General features: G+C 35.1%; 1 protein-coding gene across 1 annotated transcript in view; it reads left to right on the plus strand.

Annotated features, from left to right (window-relative positions):
* Window positions 1-592: 592 nt before the first annotated feature.
* dipk2ab (divergent protein kinase domain 2Ab) overlaps window positions 593-19,172 on the plus strand; it is a 64,155-nt gene continuing 45,575 nt past the window's right edge. The window contains 1 exon segment of the mRNA XM_056451153.1: window positions 593-1,004. The gene's annotated coding sequence lies outside the window, so the exon portion shown is untranslated.

Raw genomic sequence — 19,172 nt, forward strand, 5'->3', positions numbered from 1 at the left:
TACACTAATTTAAGGAACACAATAAACTACAGTATTTTTTTTTTTATGTCAGCAAGGGTTTTTATTGTCGCATAAGGGTTTTAATGCCAATAATAAATAATAAAACAATAATATTAAAAATAATTAGTAATAAAATAACCATGGAATATGATTATATCATTTTAAATGTGTTTCTTTAACTACATATGTTAATTCAGTCCAGACCTACACCAAATCACATTTTAAAATCACTTTTCAGTAATTAAAAATAATATTAATTATCGATTATACCAACGAGTTACTAATAACATGATTTCCATGCCTTGAAATAAACTGGAATTAAATGATTAATATTGATTCTTTCTTTCTCTAAAATACACTTCCCAAATTAACCTTCTCCATCCCTAAATATAAAAATAATATTGTTATATTTTGATTTTGGGCTTTTGTTTATATATATTTAGTTTGATTATATATAATGTGTGAATTTTATAATTCATACTAGACCAGAGCTTTATTCACCCATCCTGAAAAAACGAGGACAGAGCTCCGTGTAACGGGAGGCGGGAGCGGGCGCCATGACAACGCCCTCAAACCAATAACGTAAAGCGGTGAAGGACGTCGTAAACACCGACGGTTCTGTGTTGGGAAGCGTCGGTCGCTGTGGATCGTTGTTAGTGCTGGAGATCAGCGGCAGTGTGTGTGGAGACCGCGCTTGATCAAACTCCAGCTCTCCATAAATCGGGATAAGAGGAAGGGTCCAGAATCGTGCACCAATTTATTTGACCGAATCAGAGGCTTGATCACTGTTTATGTATCCGGCTAGGTCGCTAACTGGCTGATCTCCTAATGGAAAGAGCATCTGAGTTTGTCTGATGTGCGTCTGGGATACAATGTTTCTCGTGTTTCTTTTATCGGAGCGCTACAGAGGAACAGCACGGAGAGCTCCAGCCTGAACAATGACTCCGAGTAGCCGACTCAGAGACTCCTCACTCCTGCAGGACTGACCGAAGAAACTCTCGCAGGTTTGTTGGAGCCTCTTGTACTCTATTCAGCTTCCCTTTGAAAGGTCCGTTTCTAGACAGTGTATGTTCTGTGGTCGCTCCATTAGTTGTAATGGTAGTTTCAAATTGTGTTGTTGGACATTTTCTACCAGTAGGTAATGGTAAACAGAAATACACCATTGATAATACACCGCACTTTGTTCATTTATGATTCCGTTTGTGTATTTAATGTTTGTTACATGTCGAGGCAAAGAATGTAATCTCAATATTATTATTTCTAAATGCTTTATCTGTCAATCTAACGTCTGGGAAGTCATCAAACTTCGAAGGATTTTGGGGACCAATAGAGCGTAGTAACATTTCTCATGTTATTGTTATGAAGAGTGAGTATACATCAAGATACCCCAAGGTTTTACTATAAATAAAGAAGCGTATATGCTTTTATAGTTTTACCTTTTGTCATCAAAAATCAACCATTGAGGTAAAGTTGTTTTTATATTCGCACATGCTGACTTTTACATTGATGTAAAGTTGGTTTTATATTCACATATTCACTTAATTTCTCCTTAATTATAATAATAATAATAATAATAATAATAATAATAATAATAATAATATAATATCAGAAAAGTATTCATTGCAAATTCTAAATAGGAAAGTCGTATGAGCAACCAATTTCTATCGAAGTACAACATTGTTCACAGTCAATTAAATAGTGCTAATGTTGTTTTGAAGTTATAGTTGACATACTTTACGTGATTTTCATGTGGAATATTTAAAGAACCATGGTAAATAGTATAGGGAGCATGTCACTGAACGAAAGCACAAACATAAAACCACCTTTACCTCTATGACTTTTACGTATACATCTCAACAATTTCAGAAAATATATTCAGTAATCATATTAGACTATCAAAGTACAACATTGTTCACAGATAATTAAATGTTAGTATTGTTTTGAAGTCATACTTGCATGAAATTTCGGACCGAATGAAAAGTAGCATGGTAAACAATATAGGGACTGTGTAACTATTCAGAAATGAACGAATGTGCCAACATAAAACCAACTTTACCTCAATAAATCAACCATGATTTTGCTACGTTATGAATTGTTCAACCTTACTATTTGTAGTAAAAACAAATGGTAATCTATATATCTAAAAAAACACAGTTTAGACACCTTTAATATAATAAAACCATATCTGATATGGATATGTAAATCTAAGTCAAGTCTAATACTTTGTTCACAATGCATGTTATAACCCAGACAAATTGGTATATCATGTCTTGCCTCATCTTTAACCTTGGTAATCACAAATCAACCATGATTTTGCCTCGTCGGTAGTATTTGTTGTAGAACTGGTTACACAAATGTCAATCTTTGTGTCAAAAAAGGTTTATACACTTTAACCCTATCGGAAATGTATAAGTAAAACCCTGAGTCAGAAAAGTATTCATTGCGAATTCTAAACAGTGAACTCATATTAGCAACCAATGACTATCAAAGTAAAACAATGTTCAGTCAATTAAATGGTGCTAATGTTGTTTTAAAGTCATAAATAACCTACGGTATGTGATTTCAGACCGAATATTCAAAGTACCATGGTAAATAATAATTGGATCATGCCACTGAACAAATGTGTGAATATAAAACCACCTTTACCTCAATGACTTATACCTAAAAATTTCAATAATTTCAGAAAATATATTCGGAAATCACATTGGCAGCCAATGACTATCAAAGTAAAACGTTGTTTACAGTCAATTAAATAGTGCTAGAACCGTGTGACTTGTAAAAAAGAACGAATGTGCCAATATAAAACCAACTTTTCCTCAATAAATTAGTTATGAATAGTTTAACCATACTATTTGTGGTAAAAACAAATGGTAATATATCTAAAAAAACACATTTTTGACACTTAATATAACAAAACTATATGTGATATGTATATTTAAATGTCAGTAAAGTGTTATATTTGTTCAAAATACATGTTTTTATAACCCAGACAAACTGATGCATAATGTCTTACCTCTCATCTTGTAGTTTAACCTTGTTAATCACAAATCAACCATGATTTTGCCACTTCATCAATTGTTCAACCGTAGTATTTGTAGTAAAACTAGTTACACAAATGGCAATGTATGTGTCACAAAAATGTTTCTACTTTAACCATATATGAGATGTATAAGTAAAACTCTGAGCCTAAAAATATGGGTTTTAACCCAGACAAACTGATCATGTCTTGCTCTCATCTTGTATTCAGAAACTGCACAGCTCGGAAGATCGTCAAGTAGGTTTCAGATTTCTTGGCACTGAACTGACACTTGAAATAACATGATAGGATTCAGCTGCTGACCTCAGAGCAGTCTGAAACATCTCTGGATTATAATGCGATTTGCTAAGCATTAACACCCTATACTTATTGATCAAGCTGAGACTTTTCAGATATGCGGGTGGAAGCGTTGTGTGTTTATCCTGTTCAGAGTGACGAGACTATAGAAGTATGATCACTGTTAAAAATACTGGGTTCCATACAATCGATTTGGGTTTGAACACCATGTTATTAAGTTAGCTTATTAGTTTTTACAAATTGAAGTGGATTGAACTTAAAACAATTAAGTTGTCCCCTCCCCCCCGAAAAAAAGCTCATTTTAGTTTCAGCTCATTTTAAATAAGTAGTTTAAACAAACAGTAAACATCTTTATTTTTTGAGTGAAGGCGTCCAAAGTGCTGTAACCCTTCTTGATGATCTTACAGTGTGATTTGTTTTTAACTGAAAACATTTACATAAAGTTAATAAACATGGCTGACAATCAAAATGCACTTTTGATGTTGTGTAAATATTACGTTTTCAGGACCATATAACTTGTATTTACAAATTTAAGTTGATTGAACATAAAACAACTAAGTTGCCCCCCAAAAACCTCTATAATTGGGTTTATTCAGCTCATTTTAATAAGTACTCTGAACAAGCAGCAAAACTTTTTTTGAGTGTATTATCTCTCAAGTGGTTCCAAATCAACATGGGACATTTGAAGAAAGCTGAAAACCTGTAACCATTGACTTCCACAGTAGGACAAACAAATACAATGGAAGTCAGTGTTTCCAGCATTCTTTAAAATATCTTCTTTCGTTTTTAGCAAAAGAAATTCAAAACAAAGCAAAATCCTTGGTTCCACAATTTCTTCATGTTGTCTCAACACAAATGAATTAACTTAATTGTTTTTGCAAATTTAAGTTGATTGAACATAAAACAATTCAATAATATTGACAAAAATCAATAATTGTGTTTATTCAGCTCATTTTAAATAAGTAGTTGAACAAGCAGCAAAACATTTTGTTTGAGTGTATTCTCTCTCAAGTGGTTCCAAATCAACATCAGTGCTTTTCCTCTGTGAGAAAGACTCTCACTGTAAAAGAAATGCTGGGTTACACACAATTCCTTTATGTTGTCTCTACACAAATTGATTAAGTTTACAAATTTAAGTGGATTGAACATAAATTGGGTTGTCCCAAAAAACTTCTTTTACAAAGAATTGTTGATTCAGCTCATTTTAAATAAGAAGTTTGAATAAGCAACACACAATGTTTTTTTTAATTCTTGAAAAGGATTGAAACAACTAAAATGTTGAGTAAATAATGACAACATGTTCGTTTTTGAGAGAACTATCACTTATAACTATATTATAACTATATTTTAACTATAACTATACTATTATATAACTGTATTTTTAACTACTCAATTATTATTCTTTATAGTAACACCACATGGTTTTGCTTTATAAAAGTTTTGAGACAAGTAAAATAGTAAATAAATAATGACAGCTTGTTCATTTTGGGATGAACTATCCCTTTAATATTGTTTTTCAAGCACCCAGTTACCATTCTTTATAATAACACCACATGGTTTTGCTTTAAAAAAGTTTTAAGACAAGTAAAATAGTGAATAAATATTGACAGAATATTTAGTTTTGAGTGAACTATCCCTTTAATATTGTTTTTCAGGCACCCAGTTACTATTCTTTGTAATAACACCACATGGTTTTGCTTTTAAAAAAGTTTTGAGACAAGTAAAATAGTGAATAAATAATGACAGCATGTTCATTTTTGGATGAACTACCCCTTTAATATTGTTTCAAGTGCTCAGTTACTATTCTTTATAATAACAGCACATGATTTTGCTTTAAAAAAGTTTTGAGACAAGTAAAATAGTAAATAAATAATGACAGGTTGTTCATTTTGGGGTGAACTATCCCTTTAATATTGTTTTTCAAGCACCCAGTTACCATTCTTTATAATAACACCACATGGTTTTGCTTTGAAAAGTTTTAAGACAAGTAAAATAGTGAATAAATATTGACAGAATATTTAGTTTTGGGTGAACTATCCCTTTAATATTGTTTCAAGTACTCAGTTAGTATTCTTTATAATAACTGCACATGATTTTGCTTTAAAAATGGTTTGAAACAAGTAAAATACGGAGGAAATAATGACAGAATATTAATCTTTAGGTGAACTATCCTTTTAGTATTTTTTTCCTAACTACTCAATTACTATTCTTTATAATAACATCACATGGTTTTGCTTTAAAAAAAGGGTTGAAACAAGTAAAATGGTGAATAAATAATGCCAGCCAATCATATTCATTTTTGGGTGAACTATCCCTTCAATACTTTGTTCAGGTACTCAGTTATTCTTTATAATAACATCACATAGTTTTGCTTGAAAAAAGGATTGAAACAAATAAAATGGTGAGTAGATGATGACAGAATATTCATTTTTGGATGAACTATCCCTCAACTATTACTCAATTACTATTCTTTAATATAACACCACTTGGCTTTGCTTTAAAAAAGGTTTGAAACAACAAAAATAGTGAGAACTAAATGACAGAATATTCATTTTTGGATGAACTATCCCTCAACTATTACTCAATTACTATTCTTTAATATAACACCACATGGTTTTGCTTTAAAAACAGGTTTGAAACAACTAAAATAGTGAGAAATAAATGACAGAATATTCATTTTTGGATGAACTATCCCTCAACTATTACTCAATTACTATTCTTTAACATAACACCACTTGGTTTTGCTTTAAAAAAGGTTTGAAACAACTAAAATAGTGAGAAATAAATGACAGAATATTAATTTTTAGGTGAACTATGCCTCAACTATTACTCCATTACTATTCTTTAATATAACACCACTTCGTTTTGCTTTAAAAAAAGGTTTAAAACAACTAAAACAGTGGGAAATAAATGACAGAATATTAATTTTTAGGTGAACTATGCCTCAGCTAATACTCAATTACTATTCTTAAATATAACACCACTTGGTTTTGCTTTAAAAAAGGTTTGAAACAACTAAAATAGCGAGAAATAAATGACAGAATATTAATTTTTAGGTGAACTATGCCTCAACTATTACTCAATTACTATTCTTTAACATAACACCTCTTCATTTTGCTTTAAAAAAAGGTTTGAAACAACTAAAATAGTGAGAAATAAATGACAGAATATTCATTTTTATGTGAACTATGCCTCAACTATTACTCCATTACTATTCTTAAATATAACACCACTTCGTTTTGCTTTAAAAAAGGTTTGAAACAACTAAAATAGTGAGAAATAAATGACAGAATATTAATTTTTAGGTGAACTATGCCTCAACTATTACTCAATTACTATTCTTTAACATAACACCACTTGGTTTTGCTTTAAAAAACAGACCTTGCTTGTGCTGCCAGAACCCCTCCATTTGAGAAGTTGCTCTGTAACCTAATCCTTCATTTGTCAGAACACAGACTGTAATCGAGAAACGCACACCTGTATGATAAAACCGCAGCTCACAATATCAAGCTCCACATCAGGTGTTGACATTTTATGAAGCCTTATTTTTCAAGATACGCATCTGGCGTAACCCCCACTAGTTTGGAAAAACAAAGACATCAAGCCTTATTATTATTGTTTTTTTGCTATCTTGGCAGTCCAAGCTGTGGATTGTGTGAAGTTGATAAATGCGACTTTCTCCTCTAATGAAGTTAAGACATCATGTTGGCGCTGACAGAAAGAGCGTCTGGTTGCATATTGCCAAAACAAAGTGAACATTGTGTCGGATTTAATTGAAGCATTTGTTGGATTGTCTCTATACAATGCACTCATTTGCGTAAAGGACTCGCTTACGCCGGGATTTGTGTTCTTTTCTCTTGGAGCAAGAATATCGGAAAAAAGAAAGCTTTTTAGAGACGTAGTGACTGCTTCATTGAGGTTAAGATTAAGGTGTCAGTTGTGAACAGGAATGCGGTTAATCAGTAATTTAGAGTGTTTTTTTATTTGTTAGCATGAGAAAGAAAATTTGTTTCCATTCATCACTGTCTGTTCGGGTTGCCGGACTGAGGCGGCGCAGTTGTGGATGACTGTTTTTGTGATCAAACATTATTGACTCCTGCAGTCGATAACCTTGGCAACTGCAGTTCTTCACCCGAGCGCCTGCAGCTCCGCTTGTGAAAAGCTAATGACAAGGCCATTGTGAAATGCTTAATGTAATGGGGAATAAAGTTAACAAAATATACACAATAGGGTCTCAAACTTGGACTGAGAGTGTTTCAGTTTTAATCCTCAACCTTTTGGTGAATTTCATTTGGTTTATTCAATAAATCTATTTGAATGATTGTTCTAAAATAAATGTGAATATTCATCCATATATTATATTATATTATATTATATTATATTATATTATATTATATTATATTATATTATATTATATTATATTATATTATATTATATTATATTATGTGAATCAATTGTATTGCTATTGTAATGCACTTTGAGGTTTCAAACTTGCCATAATCCTCATCCTTTTAGCAATGTCCATTATGTTTATTCAATAAATCTAATTATTTGATTGTTCTGAAATGAAAGTGAAATGTATTTAATGCACTGACTGAACATCTTTAAACATTTTCATGAATTGGTAATACTATAAATGTTATTAATCTTATTTGTGAATGATTTATTATTAAATTAAATTATTATATTATATTATATTACATTACATTACATTACATTATATTATATTATATTATATTATATTATATTATATTATATTAAATGTTATATTATATGTCATATTATATTATATGTCATTATATGTCATATTATATTACAATATATTACATTAAATTACATTATATATTGTGTTCTATATATTATATAATATATTATATTACATTATATTGTGTTATATTATATTGTATGTTATATTAAATTTATTCTATTATATTATGTTATATTACATTACATTGTTATGTTATATTACATTAAATTACATTAAATTCTATTATATTATTATTCATAACTTAAACATCTAAAGAGTTTTGGCTTCTTAAAACCTACTACTTGCTTCATCTCAAATTCCAGTACACTTTCAACCAATGGATAGAAGAACCTGTTTAGTATTAACCTCTTTAACCTGTTCAGAATATTCAGTAACATATTACACTCGAATGTACTTCAGAGTTTCAGTTTATGAAATAACCAATTTCCACTGTATATCATTTTTTTTTAAATACTGAACTTTTACTGAAACATTTAAATGTTAAAAGCACTGCAAAGCAACTTCAGCATTTTATTATTCAGTTTTATTTAGAATTATTTCACTAAACTTGTTTCAAGTTCAACTGGACATACCAAATAAAGGATTCATGGTACTGACATTTTAATCAGTAACGTTTTAAATGAGATATTTTATCTACCTTGAAACATCTGTTTTAAGATTAACTTAATGCTTGCCTTGACTTGCAGAGGGAGGAAGTATTGTGACACTAGGCTTTGGTTAACACACAATGGCATTTGCAATCACATTCTTGCACAGTCATACATTATTTTTTCTTTGGAAAGAACAGGATATTTGATAATAATTTTTAAATATGTAGGAGGGATAGTTTCAACTTGGTATTAATTCTATTATGAAATAAAAGAAGTCATTCAATACCAGAGCGGGTCCAGGAGAGAAAATGGTCTCCCACAGTATATAGACCATTTCCATGTGGCGATGTCACTGGCCCATGAACATTTCCTGCTTGTCATCAAACTATTTCATAACAGTAACAAGAGGCGATTCAATGATAACGTAACATTAAAACAGCTGTCATAACATTATTTATTAATATGTGGACATTTTGGGATTCTCGGAAGCTCTGAAAATTAAAAATGTAGAACAGGAAATACATTAGGACCATTGTTTACATCCCTCAAAATGGTCTATTAAGTAAAATTGTAAAAGCAAACTTTGACACAGATGAGGTAGAATGTAAACGTTCTTGTAGAATAGTTTTAACGTTATTTGTAAGTGTATATTGTAATGGCAATTTTTTTTGAAGTCCTCTCCAAGTATTGCATAATAAGTCGATATAGTACAAAGATGGCTAAAGTAGGGCCCGTGGGCCAAAGTTGGCCCATGCTAACCTTTGATTTGGGCCAACCTCAGATGGTTGGGGCAAATGCCTTTAGCCACTGTGACGCAGTGATTCCAATAAATATATGGAAAATTAGAGGAACAACTTTACCGGTAGATTAAAAAATTATTAAATATTAATATAGATTAAAAAAAAGTTCTGTGGGCGACCATGTGAGAGTTGCAGATAGCTAGCTGCTGGCTAGTTTATGTTTTTTTTTGTAATAATTTCATTATTAAATGTTAAAAAATATACTGCATTAGTTAATATGATTTAAAGCAGTGCTTTCTAGTTATGTTTAAATATTAGCAAATAAATCAGAATCAAAATCAGTTTTATTGCCAAGTGTGCTTCACACACACAAGGAATTTGTTTTGGCTACAGAAGCTTCCAGTGTACATAAAGTGACAAGTGACAGCACAAAATAAATATGAAAAAAAATAAATAAAATAAAAATGATAACATTAAACAGATGCAGTTAGTGAAGAAACCTGGATGTTGAGTTGTATGTACAGATTGTTATAAATATACAGGTTATAAGGTGCTGTGTACAAGTGCGAATGTAAAAGGTATTGCATTGTATATTGATATAAGGTGCGGTGTACAAGTGTGTATGAGAAAGTATTACGCATATTTATTGCACAGTAGGGGGATATTTAACTGTTCATAAGGTAGACAGCCTGAGGAAAGAAACTTTTCCTGTGTCTGGCTGTTTTTTGTGCTTGGTGCTCTGAAGCGCCGACCAGACGGTAACAGTTCGAACAGGTAGTGTGCTGGGTGTGAGGGGTCCAGAGTGATTTTGCGAGCCCTTTTACTCACTCTGGAAGAGTACAGTTCTTGAAGTGTAGGAAGGGTTGTGCCAGTGATTTGTTCAGCAGTCCGGACTATTTGCTGTAGTCTACGGAGGTCGGTTTTGGCAGCTGAGCCGAACCAGACAGTGATTGAAGTGCAGAGGATGGATTGCTCCTGCGGCAGGTTGAACTTCCTCAGTTGACGAAGGAAGTACAGTCTCTGCTGGGCTTTATTCACAATAGAGTCTATGTGAATGTCCCACTTCAGATACTGAGAGATGGTGGTGCCCAGGAACCTGAATGACTCTACTGCAGCCACAGTGCTGTTCATGATGGTGAGTGGGGGGAGTGCAGGGGGGTTTCTCCTGAAGTTCACTATCATCTCCACTGTTATGAGCGTGTTCAGCTCCAGGTTGTTGTATCTGCACCATAACGCCAGCCGCTCCACCTCTTGTCTGTATGCAGACTCGTCACCGTTCTGGATGAGGCCGATAACAGTGTCGTCTGCAAACTTAATGAGTTTGATGGAGGGGTCAAACTTTAAACTTTAAATTAGGAAACTTCCCATGGCAAATTAATGTAATACGCTGTGATATGTTCCGCTTGGTTTATATTTGGCCCACATCCCTCAATCAAATTTGGTTTTTGGCCCTTTATAAGAAAAGGGTTGGACACTACACCAGGGGTGATTACTCTGACAGACCTAGTAAGAGATATTGGTTATGTTAGCTAGAGAAATTACATTGATTCTGAAGATCTGAAAAGAATATATATATATTTTTTTTGTTAATTGATTTTCATAAGTAAATCTTTAAGTATATAAGCAGAAACCTGAATTACAAAAGTAAATAATCAATTTTGAGTTTACATATGCTCAAGGGCCGAATGAATACAATCGTCACTTGATTCACATTGTAGCAAAATCCATTGTTGGCTCATTATCGTTTCCCGTACTCGGTGTTCCTCCTCGGAGCCTGTTTGTTCATTTGCGCTGACTGTTCTAAGGTATTGTGCACCTCTAGTTTTGGCACACTCCGAGCTGTGCTTTGGTTGTAAGCAGCGTTCGGTGGCCCTCAGGCTTGGGCTTCCTCCTTCCCTTCACTGCCTGAGCTGTGGGTGAGAGGGAGGAGATACTTTATGGGCAATGGAGTGGTAATTCAAAACAGAGGCCTGTGGGCAGGATGAGGTTGTTGGAAGTGAAAACATGTCATCAGGGAAGTTAAAGTAAATGTGTCTCTTTCTGAATAGGCTGATCTGGATTTCTGCATCATTGTTTTCCAAGCGGTCATTAGTCGGGTTTCCATTACAGATTTGTGCTTTTAAGGTTTATAAATGTTTATAAATGTAAACAAAACTATTGCGAAATGAGAGCATTTTCGTTAGCCAACATTAAAAATGCGACTAAAATGCAGCTTGTTGTTTTTTCATGTGATAAGTTGCTCCAAAAAAAAAATGTGATGGATTTACTTCGGTATGTATATTGCAGCCATTGTACTTGGTTCACCCACAGCTGAAAATTGTCATCATTTCCTCACCATTTACTTGTTCCAAACCCATTTGCCTTTATTTTGTTCTTTTAAACACAAATTAGGTGTTTTGATTACTGGGGACCTGTAATTATTGATTTGCATAGTTTTCAACATATCTCCTTTAGTGTTCAACAGAAGAAAGACACTTATAAAGGTTTGGAACCACTTGAGAGTGAGTAAATAATGAGTACATTTTGATTTTCGGGTGATCTGCCTTTAGAACCAAGACAAATAAAGCCAACAGTTAGCCGTTGGAATTCATCTGTCGGTGGCCGGTAGTTCTTTTGGTGTGTTCCACACGTTGCCTCTTGTTGGGTCAACATTGGAATGTGTTAGCCCGATTCCGCATGTTAAGCTCTCTTACTGGTTATTCAGCAACGAATCAGAGTGCGAGTGTGATGAGAGTGTAATGTAGTGAAGTAGCAAGTAAACAAATCAAGTCAAGTAGGATCACAAAGAGGCCGGCTGCAATTTTGAGACTTTTTGTAAATATTTAAAAATTATATGGATTATTAGATTATCAGACATATTTACAGCAGCAAATCCCTCCATGGTGAGTGATGTGCCTCACAAGGCTGGGGAAGGTTACAGAAAAAGTTTTGCTGCTCTGAAAGTTCCAATGAGCACAGTGACCTCCATCATCCATAAGTGGAAGATGTTTGGATTCACCAGGACTCTTCCTAGAGTTGGCCGATCTAAACTGAATGATCGAGGGAGAAGAGCCTTAGTCAGGGAGGTGATCAATAATCTGATGGTCACTCTGTCTGAGCTCCAGCGTTCATCTGTGAAGAGAGGAGAACCTTACAGAAGGACAACAATCTGTGCAGCAATCCACCAATCAGGCCTCTATGGTAGAGTGGCCAGACAGAAGCCACTCCCTGCTTGGAATTTACCAAAAGGCATCTGAAGGACTCTCAGACCATAAGAAACTAAATTCTCTGGTCTGATGAGACTAAAATTTAACTCTTTGAAGTGAATGCCAGGCGTTACGTTTGGAAAAACCCAGGCACTGCTCATCACCAGGCTAATACCATCCCTGGGGATGAGCATGGTGGTGGCAGCATCATGCTGTGGGGATGTTTTTTCAGCAGCAGAAACTGGAAGACTAGTCAGGATAGAGGGAAAGATGAATGCAGCAATGTATAGAGACATCCTGAATAAAAACCTGCTTCAGAGTGCTCTTGACCTCAGACTGAGGCGACGGTTCATCTTCCAGCAGGACAATGACCTAAAGCACACCACTAAAATATCAATGGAGTGGCTTCACTACAACTGTGAATGTCCTTGAGTGGCCCAGCCAGAGCCCAGACCTAAATCCTATTGAACATCTCTGGAGAGATCTGAAAACGGCTGTACACCGTTGCTTCCCAATCTAACCTGAGATATCTTGAGGGGTACTGCAAAGAGAAATGGGCAATTCCCAAAGACAGGTGTGCCAAGCTTGTGGCATCATATTCAAAAAGACTCGAGGCTGTAACTGCTGCTAAAGGTGCATCAACAAAGTATTGAGCAAAGGCTGTGTTTACTTCTGTACCTGTGGTTTTTCAAGTTTTTTTTATTTTTAATAAATTTGCAACAATTTCAAAAAATCTTTTTTCACATTGTCATTATGGGGTATTGTGTGTAGAATTTTGAGGAAATAAATGAATTAAATAAATTTTGCAATAAGGCTGTAACATAAAAAATTTGGAAAAAGTGAAGCGCTATGAATACTTTCCGGATACACTGTATGAGCGTAAAGTTTAGTAGTTTTTGTTACGATTTAAAGCACATATAGTAATCCGTAAATGTAAAACTTAAAATTTTGCACAAATATTAGGATGTGCATCAAGACATCAGTTTATCCATTGTGTTTTGATTAGATGGTGAAAAGTTCTTTACATTTGGAGCATTTAAGAAAGCAAATTCTGTCAGATTTGATGTCACATTTAATGATATGTTCAAACAAAAATGATCATTTTAATTTAACTTTTTAACTGTAACATCTGTATTTAACACAGGAAAAATCTCCTGGGTAACAAGAACCCATGTATTGGGATTATTGAAGTCTTTTAGTGGCCCTCAGCTTGAAATACGAGGAGTTGATCATTTACCGGAGTGACTTAAACCATTTGGAAGGCTTGTAAAGATGTTTGAGGAAAAATAAAATCAAATTCCGCTGTCATTTTTGCTTTGCTTGAGTCTTGATCTGAATCATACCTCCCAAAGGCTTATCCTACTGAAGGCTGAAATCAACCCTATAAATGTCAAAGTGAAAGAATCAGCAGGAACCTTTGCGAAATGCGTTCGTTTTCCCCCACCAAACCTTTCAACTTGTCATTCATTTAAAAAAGGCCCCTGCATCTGGAAATATTATGATTGAGTTTCCGTGACTGTGGGTGGACATGGACCTGACTGCTGGAGCGAGAACTCCTTAATCTGGTGCGGTGTGAAGCAGGCAGCCCGTGCAGTGAAGCTTGTTTGCTTTCGCTCTGCCAATCTATACTCAAACCAGCGCCAGTGCATCACGGAGACCGAGGCTTTCCTTGACTGCCTCATTTTTTCCTGAAGAGAAATGCACAGTTTATCTTTGTCTCTGCTCACTGAGTGAAAAACCGGGGATGTCATTCTGTTAAATGGCACGCGAAGATCATATCGTGCTCTGTTGTTTTATGAACGTTCAGCGAGTCTCGTCTTCTGTAATAGGCAGTATATGCACATTCTTCTTATCGAGATCTGTGTTAGCCTCTTTTTTTTGTTGCTGCATTCCAAATGAGTTATTTCCCAGGTGTCCAAACCTTAATTGCTGCTACGGTTATGTACTAAATCATTTCCTCCATGTTTTGTCCTCATCGTAGTCTGCAGTTATAGCAGTGTTCATGCCCATGGAATGCATATATGGCTCAGAGCTGAAAATATGAAAAGCTCTTCAAGTGTAATTTCACAAAATCATTTCTGTGTTTTTTTTCCGACTGAAAAAAGAGTGACTATCATACTTAAGAACTAATTTTCAGGACATACACAAGATATCAAGAATAAATTGATCAAAAAACATGAGTCATTTGATGAGATTTTAGAATATTAATGATCAAAGTGTTATTAGGGTTGTCACGATACTAGGCATGTGCCGGTATCACATTTTCATGCTGCAATTAATTGATTGAGCTTTTATCACAGTATACGGTATTATCACGATATTGTAATTTTACTAGAGAAACAGGTAAAAAAACACAAAAAACTTCAGTTTCGTCAACTTAGTAACTTTAATAACTTTTTAATTAACTAAAGGTACTTCAAACATTTAAATACAAATAAATATAAATAAAACAATACACAATATAGAAGTAAACTTGAGCAATTATATCAAAGTGAATGTGCAAAGGGAAACCGTCTTCAATCAGCAATCCCTCTGCATTTTTTTGGAACCCAAAATATTTCCAAACCTCCGACTTTTTTTTTTTGAAGGGGGATAAATTGTCGGCAGCGTTCCTCCTTCCGCCATGCTTCTTCTTTGTGTGAGGATTAGAGAGCGGTGGCAGCAGCGGCGCGCACTGTGTGCACACAGTGCTTCTACATGCGGGGATTGTTTACATCAGAGTGCGCATCAGTTTTGCGCAGCATATACGCAGTGTTTCTTCAAGCGGTTGATGGAAAATAAGCTGAAGGGGGATAAATTGTCGGCAGCGTTCCTCCTTCCGCCATGCTTCTTCTTCGTGTGAGGATTATAGTGCGGTGGCAGCGGCGGCGCGCGCTATGTGCACACAGTGCTTCTACATGTGGGGATTGCTTACATCAGAGTGCGCATCAGTTCTGCGCAGCATATACTGTACGCAGTGTTTCTTCAAGCGGTTGATGGAAAATAAGCTAAGGCGCGTTCTAAGAATATAAATTCGGATCTATTATTTTTCACTGTATTTTGAAGTGCCCGCGATAACAATATCGTGCATATTCATTACCGTGATTTATCGCATTACCGAAAACCGGCACAAGCCTACACGATACTGGAATTCAGTACCAATCGATATTGAAATTTTAAAAACGTCCATTTCCCGCTAACATTTGAGCGTTGTGGATGTTCTTAAACACCGCTAATTGGCTATTGTGTTCACGTGCTCAACAGAAATGACCGTGGTTGGCCGTGACGGTCATCAGTTCACCGAACTCACCGCTGTTTACTGAGTGTAACCACAGATACAGGGACACTGGAAGTCATGTAGATCAGCTGGATTGTCTATAAGCTGACATATGAGCGATGAATCGTGGCTTTAAAATGCTCTAGTGTGGTTCAATAGTACCGAATTCCAGTATCAACCCTAATGCCTCATTTCCACTGAGTGGTACAGTACGAAACAGTATGGTTCAGACAGGTCACCTTTATCAGGGTTGTGTCTCCACTGCCAAAGGGTACCAATGGTACCCTTTTGGTAGACGTGGTGTTTGACAGAAAGTTGCAGTTGACGTCATTCTCGCTTAAAGTTCACATATCATATGAAAAGCACTTCTTACTAAACAGATGCTTTATATACATAAATAGTTGTATAAATGTTAATTACTAACCTTTTTATGAACAGGATTTGATTATTCTATTCATTCATTTATTGATTATAGCTGAAGATCGATGATTATGCCAAATAGCCGACTGTAATATCTGCAATTAAATAAAATATAAAAAAAATAAAATAAAACATTAATGAACACATACAGAGACGTAGGCCCAATCCCAATTTTATTTTTGTACCCCTACCCTTTCCTCTTCACCTTGGCCCTTGAAATAGAGTGTGAAGGGGAAGGTCTTCAAATTTTACCCCAAAGAAATGGGACCCCAAGTCAGGGGGTGACAGGGGATTCGAGTGTCATCAAGTGCCAGATGAGAAAGTTTGTTGTGGGACTGCTGTACAGGGGTTATTATTAGGGATTATAGATAGCCAATTTTTTTTAAGGTGTGATGGTAAAACCCGAACACTGTTATGATTATATTATGACAAATAATGACAAAAAATACTAATTTGTGCGTCTGCTGGACTTGTAGCTGGTGTGTTCTGCAAAATTTCCGTACCCCTCGAGTGCAGTCCTGAAAATCATCTAGCCCTTCAACTTAGCCCTACGCCTTCAAGCTAAAGAGAATTAGAACACCCTACCCCTTTATGTGAATGCGCAAAACAAAGGGTAGGGGTAAGGGGTAGAATTGGGATTGGGCCTTACAGTCTCTGAAATATTACCAAAAACATACATTTAGGCTTTGAGTTCATAAACGAAGCGAAACATATACAGTCAGTACAAACCTCACATCTTTATTCTTCACCTGCACATGCAACGTTAACGTCTTGTTAAAAGTTATTCTGTGATTCCGAGTTCATAATTGTCCTAAAGGTGAGGATAAAAATTAAACATGGCAGTTTGTGTTCATGTTTTAGGTTACTGAAAGAATAATTTGCTCCTTTGTTTTTTCGGGCTTCTCCTTTGTTTTGTCAAGCGTCTCTCTCGCATTTATCTGTTTCTGAATGAAGCACTTCAATAATCTCACGCAACAATCTCTCCTAATCAAACACAGCTGATCCAACTAATCAAGGTGTTCAAGACTACTAGAGAATATTAAGCAGGTATGAGTTGGAGGTGGTTGGATCTAAACTATGCAGAGCTGCGGCCCTCCAGGAATTAAGTTTGAGACCATTGCTGTAAACCAATAGCGTTCAGCTGCGTGTCTAGCTCCGCCTTTTGTTGTGCCAGGTAGCCTTTGGAAAGGGTACCCAAAAAATACTAGGCTTTTTGGTACCTTTTGACAGTGGAAATGGCCATAAAGGCATGCCGAACTGTACCGCACCATTCATTGGAAACAGGCCATAAGTTGTCTTTTGATATGCAAGTACACATTTGTGAAAGTTTTAATCATTTAAAAAATAATGAAGTATGTTTTTACATTTTCATAAATTAACATCTTGGATTTCTCATGAAACATTTTTTCACCCTTGACATTTTGTTTTCAAATGAAGGTTTAAAAAACCTAATCCAGATAAAACCTAAAAGAAAAAAAAAACCTTTTATATGTATCCTCTTGCTGGGTATATTAAGATCTTGAGATTGAAGCTGAATATTTTGCATGAAAATGTATGACTTTAATTAGAGTCTAACAAGAACTGTGAGAAAGTAATCGCTTATTAAAATCAAAACAGTCAGGCACTGAACATTTGCAGGAAAAATTGTATTTGTAAGTCAACAAAATGCCAATCCTAAAGTTCTTAAATAATGTACAGTATAATTTAATTCCGACTTTGTCTTTTATTATTGTGGTGAAATATGCACAGGAATTGGTTTAGTGAGATTTGCCTATAACTGCTGTCTTCATGGGGTTTGCAGAATTAATGTGAGTTATCATGTTTGGTGTAGATTCTCTTTTCCAGCCCCCGGCAACTCCGATCTCACAAGGTCAATTAAAATGCACAGAAATTCGTCAACATGCTAGCTAATCACACTGACTCGTCTACTAATGAGCAGAGCTCTCGAAAGCCATCACTTTTAATTGGCATGGTGTAATGAGCTTTAATTGAAAACGGCCCATTTGCATGGTAAGCGACCATATAAAGAATTTGGTCGTGAGGGTTTGATTCCTTGCATTGGGTGGTGATGTAAAAGCCTGTTTTACCATAGTATAAAAATGACTGGGAGTATTAGAACAACACCACTTGTAGGTGCTTACCTCATTTGTAACACTGGTTGATGTGCATCATCAGAATCGCTGACACCCTTGTGTCAGAGACATTCACACAGAGCTCTGTGTTGTTTCACCTCCCCACATTACCTTGGTGACACTAGAAATTTCAAAGAAGAATCTTCAAAGAGAGATTAAAACTTACCAGGGCAACTCTGATCAAAGGTTAAACTATGCTCAGCACGACTCTTTTGGTAATACACAGAGGAGTGCATCTGTTTCAAAGTTAAAAGAATTTCTTCTTGATTTGTAGGTGATTTGAGCATTTGCGTTTATTGTTGATGAGCGGTATGATAAACTCTTAGTTGAACATACTTTTTTTTTTCAAAGAGAACTTCTCTCTCTTAACGTTTGTTCACTTTTTAAAACACTCACTTTGACTTCCTTGTTTTAACGTTATTTTTATCTGTAGTTGTTGGGAGTTATTCTGAGGGAAATATGAGCCAGCACAGTCTGGTACAGAGTGTCTCACCGTTTATTGGTCTGGCAGAAATCCATCTCGTTACAGTTCGGAAAGCAATGCATTCGCTCAAATGACCTGAACATTTCCAATTTGTTAAACATTTCAAACAACGCACAATCTCGGTTTTGCTTAGAGGTTTATACCCTGGGAAAGCAGAAATTTGAGGAATGGAGACATGGAAAGTAGGTGTTCAAATAGTGTGAAGTTGTCCGTAATAGGAAATTGGCAAGTTCCTCTTTTTCCATGCTGTTGCCCTAGTAAAA

The sequence above is a fragment of the Danio aesculapii genome, chromosome 24 (assembly GCF_903798145.1).
Source record: "Danio aesculapii chromosome 24, fDanAes4.1, whole genome shotgun sequence".
NCBI classification, from domain to species: Eukaryota; Metazoa; Chordata; class Actinopteri; order Cypriniformes; family Danionidae; genus Danio; species Danio aesculapii.